The sequence below is a fragment of the Micromesistius poutassou genome, assembly GCF_964030765.1.
Source record: "Micromesistius poutassou genome assembly, chromosome: 9".
In the NCBI taxonomy this organism is placed as follows: domain Eukaryota; kingdom Metazoa; phylum Chordata; class Actinopteri; order Gadiformes; family Gadidae; genus Micromesistius; species Micromesistius poutassou.
Genome location: NC_140279.1, coordinates 12746906 through 12754184, shown reverse-complemented (window position 1 = coordinate 12754184; position 7279 = coordinate 12746906).

Sequence of the window (7279 nt, the reverse complement as noted above, 5' to 3'; positions counted from 1 at the left end):
AAGTAGTTTTTTATCACAGCAGTATATATTCTGGTGTGTGTGTGTGTGTGTGTGTGTGTGTGTGTGTGTGTGTGTGTGTGTGTGTGTGTGTGTGTGTGTGTGTGTGTGTGTGTGTGTGTGTGTGTGTGTGTGTGTGTGTGTGTGTGTGTGTGTGTGTGTGTGCGCCTGTGGGTGGGTCCTGTCAGACCCAATCAGTGGCTGTGAATATCCGTTCTGTCGGCCTGCCAACAGGTTTGGCTGGGGACCCCTGTAGCTGTAGCTTGACCCCCAAACTCCAGCAGTTTGTGTGTGTGTGTGCATGTGTGTGTTGTTGTTGTCGGAACACGTCAGTCCGTATCTATCAGTGACACAACAACATGCAGATTGAATAACAATCACAATGGGAGCACACAGTGTATCGTTTGGTGAACACACACACACTTCTAAGGGACAAGGGAACATATTCACCATGTGCCTGGCGCTAATTAAATCCCAGTGCAGACTGCAGTGGTGTCAGGTGCTGACATTGAGTTGCGCAAACAATACCAGCGGTTACACCCAAGTTATAATTATGATGTCTTACACATCCAGCTCATTTGGTAATATAACCTCTTACACCTAGATGTAAAGGATGTGTCATATCAAATTAAATTTGATGTGACATTTATTCTTGATTCAACTTCCCCGACGCGTTTCTTTTTGGAAAGAGTTGAGTCAGGCCTATCATTCAAATACCTTTCGTCTCTACAGATATCATAGCAATATGTATGTGTGTGTGTGTGTGTGTGTGTGTGTGTGTCCGTGCACACCTATACTCTCAGGGCTCTCAGACTCAAAGGAGGACATCCTTTCAGCTTTGCAGAAACAGAAGCGCACACACACACACACACACACACACACACACACACACACACACACACACACACACACACACACACACACACACACGTGCGCGCTGGGAGCAGGTGAGCATTAAGTAGGCTCCCTAAACCGATCACGTCTGGCTATGATATCAGCAGACAGGCAGGCAGGAGTCGGACTGGACTAGACTGAACCTGCAGGCAGAGCACACACACACACACACACACACACACACACACACACACACACACACACACACACACACACACACACACACACACACACACACACACTGGCAGGTGAAGCGAGATAATACAGTTGAGAGAGTGCATTCCTGTTACGGTAGCCGTACAGTAGGTGCCAAATAGAAAATTGGATAGCCTAGGATAGCTTAGCGTCGCCCGAGGACATGATGCCAGTGTTTTAACTCAATGGAAGGTGTGTTCAGCATCAAGGGTGTTATCCCAGGGACTGGCAGAGGGAACCCCGTGCTTGTCTTGTACCCCTGAACAAAAGCGTGATAGTTCTAGTTCAATCTGGATCCCACGGGGTAACCCCCCTCCAACCCCCTAATTTAACGGTTCCTCAATTGATTGAATATATATTTACGGCGTCGCTGATAATGCAGTGCCATATCATTCCCATACTACATGTTTCATTAAAGTTTTCCTTCGAAAGATTCCATTTGAAACTTTAACAATCCAGAGAGAGCCCCCACCCCTCCTCCCATTTCCTTATCTTCAAATGATTCCGTGGCTAAATGTCACAGCTGTCCATGCCATTAAGGCAAGCAATGTTTGAAGGAAAGGACAGCCCCCCCCCCCCCCCCCCCCCCCCACACACACACACACACTCCTTCCTCTTCTCCTCTTTCTTCCCACCTCTTCTTCCTCCTCCTCGGCTCCTCTTCCTCTCCCTCTAATCGCGCTCCATCTTCCCTGCAGCTAGGCTGGAGGCCCCTGTCATTCAGATTAGGGCCACATTGTCAGCTCAGGGCCTCTCTCTCTCTCTCTCTCCTTCTCTGTTCTTCCTCTCTTTATATCTCTCGCTCGCTCACTCTTTCTTTCGTTTTCTCTGTCTGTCACGTTCTTGCTGTTTCTCACTCTCGTTCTCTTTCTTTCTCGCTCTTTTTTTTGTTCTTTTTTTTGCGTTCTTATGCCTTCTCGCTCTTTTTCTTTGTTCCATTTTCTCTCTCTCTTTCTCTGGGGTTATCTGGCTCTTATTGCCCCAGCGTTCTGTGTATGTGTGTGTGTGTGTGTCTCTCTCTCTCTCTCTCTCTCTCTCTCTCTCTCTCTCTCTCTCTCTCTCTCTCTCTCTCTCTCTCTCTCTCTCTCTCTCTCTCTCGTGACCCTATCTCTGTCCCTCTCGCTCCATCCCTCTCATGTGATGTCTCTCGCCCCACTGTCAGGCTCATCCTGCGGGCCACAGAAGACCTTTTAGAGAGCCGTGCTCTGCCTCGCTCCCGTTCTGTCTGTTCCAATGCTGTCACTCAAATCACGTTACCATGGCAAGGGCCCTGCTAGGGGCTGTGCCTTCCAGCAACAACTGTGCTTTTCATATATTTATTTAGTTTGAGTCATTTCTTAGTTGCTTTTGATTTTTCAGTTGAGTGCACAAAAGCAAAATCAAAAAAGCAAATCTACTCAAGTGTAGATTTGTGTTTAACACTCTAACCTTTATATGTGAAATTGGGTAGATTTATTTAAGTAATACAAAGTAGTAATAATAGAGAGATGACACGAATAAACCAATAACTGAATTAATTGGATTTTAATCAATGTAATAAATGTAATAGTTGGTTCAACTTGGCCACAAGACATCACTGCTTTGATCAGTAAAAAGGGTCACAGGTTAAATATTTTTAAGAACCACATTCCTTTTTTGCCTTTGCAGCCTTCAATAGATTTCAAATATTTTCCTAAAGGCTGCTCCAACGAGTCGGGCATCGCCTGCTACCATGGCAACGGGGTTACGTTGCCCCGCACACAAACGGCATCCCTAAGTGAGGCAGGAAGCTATTACCTCCTGCTCTAGAGCCCAATCAATTACACCGACACACACCGATGATTTCAAGTAGCCTCACAAAGAGCTGGCTCTAAACCTGGCCGCCATTATACGCTGAGCTCTGAATAACACAGCATTCTCGGCTATTCTGGTCTTTGCGTGGGGTTTGGTGTGTTCGCTGAGTACCTGGGTTCTGTAAAGGGGTCGATGTTTTCGATGTAAAAAGGGGGAGCCGGCGTCGTTCGCGGTACTGGGTTTGATTCCCAGTCTCAACGCAGCTTGACCTGTAGCCATCCTTGAGCAAAATGCTCCAACCCCTACCTGCATATGCATCTGAAATCCCTGGAAGTTGCTTTATTTAAAAGCTCACTAAATAGTGCTCAATAGTAAAAAAAAGTAGCCATGTTTATTTTTCAGTCACATTGCCAGTTTAATTCTTTCTCGTTTTCCTCGTCTATTGCTTTCTCATGACTACGATGCTGGCTATGATGAGTAACGATTTGGCAGAGTGAACAATGAACACATACATGCTTGCGAGTTGCGTATAGCATCCTTGACAAGGCCCTTTATTCATTTCAACTGCCACCTATTAGTGACACCGCACATACTGTGAACCCCGGGTGGGTTGGGTTAGGAGTTTCTGCTCGATCTGAACTCGGCGTGTGCCGTTCTCTGCCTAGTGCTGCGTCGGTGGGGCCACCGCCACCACCACCCCTCTGCCTTCCGGAAAAAAAAAAAAAAAAATGACGTTATGAGTCAGTGGTTTCAAGATGACTTCTCCTTCCAACTGCTGCTGTCGCTCTGAGATACTCCGAACCGGAGGTGTTTGTGTCTCAGGTCGGGTTATTGTTGGTTGTCCTGTGCTGTCATGGCTTTGGGGCTGTTTGTTGTAAGGCGAGCTAAAGTAATTAGACGCCCTGTACCGGGCGAGGAATCAGTGGCTGGCTTCGTCATCACTGTCGACTCAATTGTTCAATTGTGGTCGGTGGCGTGCGTGTGCTATTTCAGCCCCGCACCGGCGACAATGCGGTGGTTAGCACAATAAATTCCAGCCTTGCTCAAATTTGTGTTATACCCGTGAGGTATCTACACATCCATGCTTCTGTTATCTGAACTCCATCTTCTTTTACCTTGGCAGGTGCAGCGTGCTGAACACCAGGTGCAAGAGGAGGGGACATTCTTCTGCTTGTTTCAACACATCTGATGCTACCTGATGCTTTATGTCATAGGTGGTAACCTGTTCGGTATATATTTGAGTAGTGCTGTACAAACTACAAATACACAAATAAAAATAGATAGTGCTGAGAGAGAGAGAGAGAGAGAGAGAGAGAGAGAGAGAGAGAGAGAGAGAGAGAGAGAGAGAGAGAGAGAGAGAGAGAGAGAGAGAGAGAGAGAGAGAGAGAGAGAGAGAGAGAGAGAGAGAGAGAGAGAGAGAGAGAGAGAGAGAGAGAGAGAGAGAGAGAGAGAGAGAGCCGAAACGGTGCATGAGACCAGCGTGAGTAGCCTGTTCCGATGCGTCTTGGAGCAGACATCTGTCAGCGCAGCTCACCATCAAGCCTGTGCTCGCCCCAGTAAACATTCAACGCTGTCGGTGAGTTTGGGATTAAATTGGCACAAAACCATCGGCCGTTGATTGTACCCTGTGGCCAGCCCTTGTCCCTCTCTGCTGCAAAAACAAGAATGTGTGCTAAAAAATGCCTACTCACTGGCCGCCACCTCGCTCGCACGCACAGCCTCGCGAAGCAGGAAAACCCAATATGGCTGCTGACCGGCTTTGCACACACTGGGTCCTTCCTTTTCGACTCACACTCCGCCGAGACGTTAAAAGAATGAACGAAAGGCTAGGTCCAGCCTCCAAAACACAACAAAGGTCACAATCAACATTCATTGCTGTCGGTGGGTTTGGCTATGAAGAAAAGCTCACTGAACGATGAATGCAACTGTGTCCCCGACCTCCTCGGACCGCCCGTCACAGTGAATAGTGTCAGTGTATGCTGATGATGTTATTTATTTGCATATAAAAAGAAAAAAAAGGAAATCCTCCACCAAATCCCATCATGATCACACTGGCTGGGCTGTGGGGGGGGGGGGGGGGTTATATTTTGTGTGTTTTACGATATTGCAGACTTTTTTATTCTGTTTATGTAGGCCAGGTATATTAAAGTGTGTAAAGAAATACTTTTTCCAAGACAATCTGAAGCAATGGTTTCTATATTACATTAGTGATCATTGAAAAAAGCTAAACATAGCTTTCTTCAAAAAGATATGATTTGAAATGGACCATCAAGCTGGTAAGTATGTTTGTTCAATAATTTTTGATTACTTCCAATTCTTAGCTACGTTTCTTTTTTTTAACTCATCACCTTATCACCCCTACATTTCAACACTGCAATTTCTAAAATAAAAAGAACCTTGACAATTTGTGATGATTATGTGTGGTCTTATTGTCGTTGGTTCACTTATTCGGTGTGCATTCAAAAGCCAAACCATTGATTAAAATCGCAAGGGGATGAACAATGGAACTGAATGTCTCTTTTCAGGTTGCCTGTGAGCTATTCAATTGGTATCACTTACACAGCACAGTGTCTGCAACAATTAGCCTAATAGCTTTTCTCTGTGTATGGAGGGAGAGAGATTCAGCCCATCAATACGCAACACAATGCAATAACATTCCCCATCGCAGCTGTCTAGCTGTGGAACCGGTAGCCTAGTTCACGGTGAACTGTACCACATTGTTTTGGCAAGCACTCCTGATTTAATTGTGCTTTTTATTGTCCATGGAAGTTAGAAGCACTGGGGGTATTATACTTTCCTATTAATTAGCTAATTAATACAGAATTTGTTTTGAATTCTAATCAACGGGTTTCAACAGTTACACTGATGAGTGCATAGGACACTTTTGTGGATGAATTGCATTGTGTAAAGCAGATTATAGTAGTTTAACCCTAACCATTATGATGTATTAGTTTGACAATGTGTCGATGGGGTTTCTCTTGCTCCTGATGGTAGTGGATATGAACACTGAATACTTATATTTAGCCCTATTCTGTATAGGCAGGCTTTTGCCACCTGCAAAGTACACCTGTGAAGAATGAAACTGAAAATCTATGAGCAGAAAGTGAAAATTAGGCATTAGGCAAGCATTGATTTGCATACACTGTAGCTAATAATTCACTGTACAGATAGTGATTAATAAGACTGCAGAGCCCAGTTATCGTCATAAAAACAGAAGGGGTCAGCCAATACAGGATTAATATTTAACTGAGCTGGTTATACTCACTTAGTCATAAATATAAATCACACTTCACTAAAAGCAATAGTGTATAATGATGTGTTCTTATCTGTAGTGCAAAATGTCAGCGTTTACACTTTACCATTATAAACGGACACAATCCTATCTTCAGAGCGAATAAAAAGTTCTGATGTGTTTCATGGAATTCAGTAACGTCAACTCAGCCTCAGTAGCAGAGTATAGAAAAACATGTACACCTAATTGTAGATAATTGTAAATGTCTTATATTATTAAACATTGATGACTAGCTAGTCCCTCATCATGTCATAATATATTTATTAATCTCCTTTGTTTTTCATTAAACTCTTTTTAACCGTTATTTTAATAATTTTCACGATAGTAACTTGTCCAGCGATGTGCTCGTCAAGAAAACGCGAGCCGCTGGTTAGGGTTCAATATTTATTATGTCCACTAGAGGGACACAAAGGACGGGATATGAGAAATCATACACTGGTCTTGATATTTTTTCAGATTTTCATAGCTGCACATCAATCCAATGTAAAGCTGTTCATTTAAGCAGAAATTAACCAGAGCTGTACATCTTTTGTTTTACTAAACAATACAACAAATATTACAAATAAGCATACAAATTCGACCATGCAAATCAATATACAATGATACACAATATTACTATTGATCCACCTCATGTGCAAAAAGCACAGATTATCAATTCCAGTGATAGTCATACTCCCTAAATCATAAACCTGAGTTCAAGAGGTAAGGGGATATTTTAGTAAACATTTACAAGAAACATTGATAGTATAACTAAAACAACCATGGCACCCGTCCAAACATTATGCAGTGTCAATAAAACATAACCTACAAATTATGGAACAAAATCTCCACTCATGAAATATAACAAAAAGGCCTACATTTAAAAGACATCATAGCTGTGTAATGAAAAGCATTGATTCATATACAAAGGACAAGGACATTATCCAATAACAACAATTCTAGATAATTCATTACAAAACTAACACGTTTCAAACTGCGGGTTTGGAAACTGTATGTACAAGAGAAGAATGTATATTCACATCAACATCAATTTAGCCTCTGCATGTTCCCCATCTAAATCTATTAGAATGGAACAATGCATCCAGCACTGTCAGATACTGAATCACAATGCCATTCAATAACCAACCA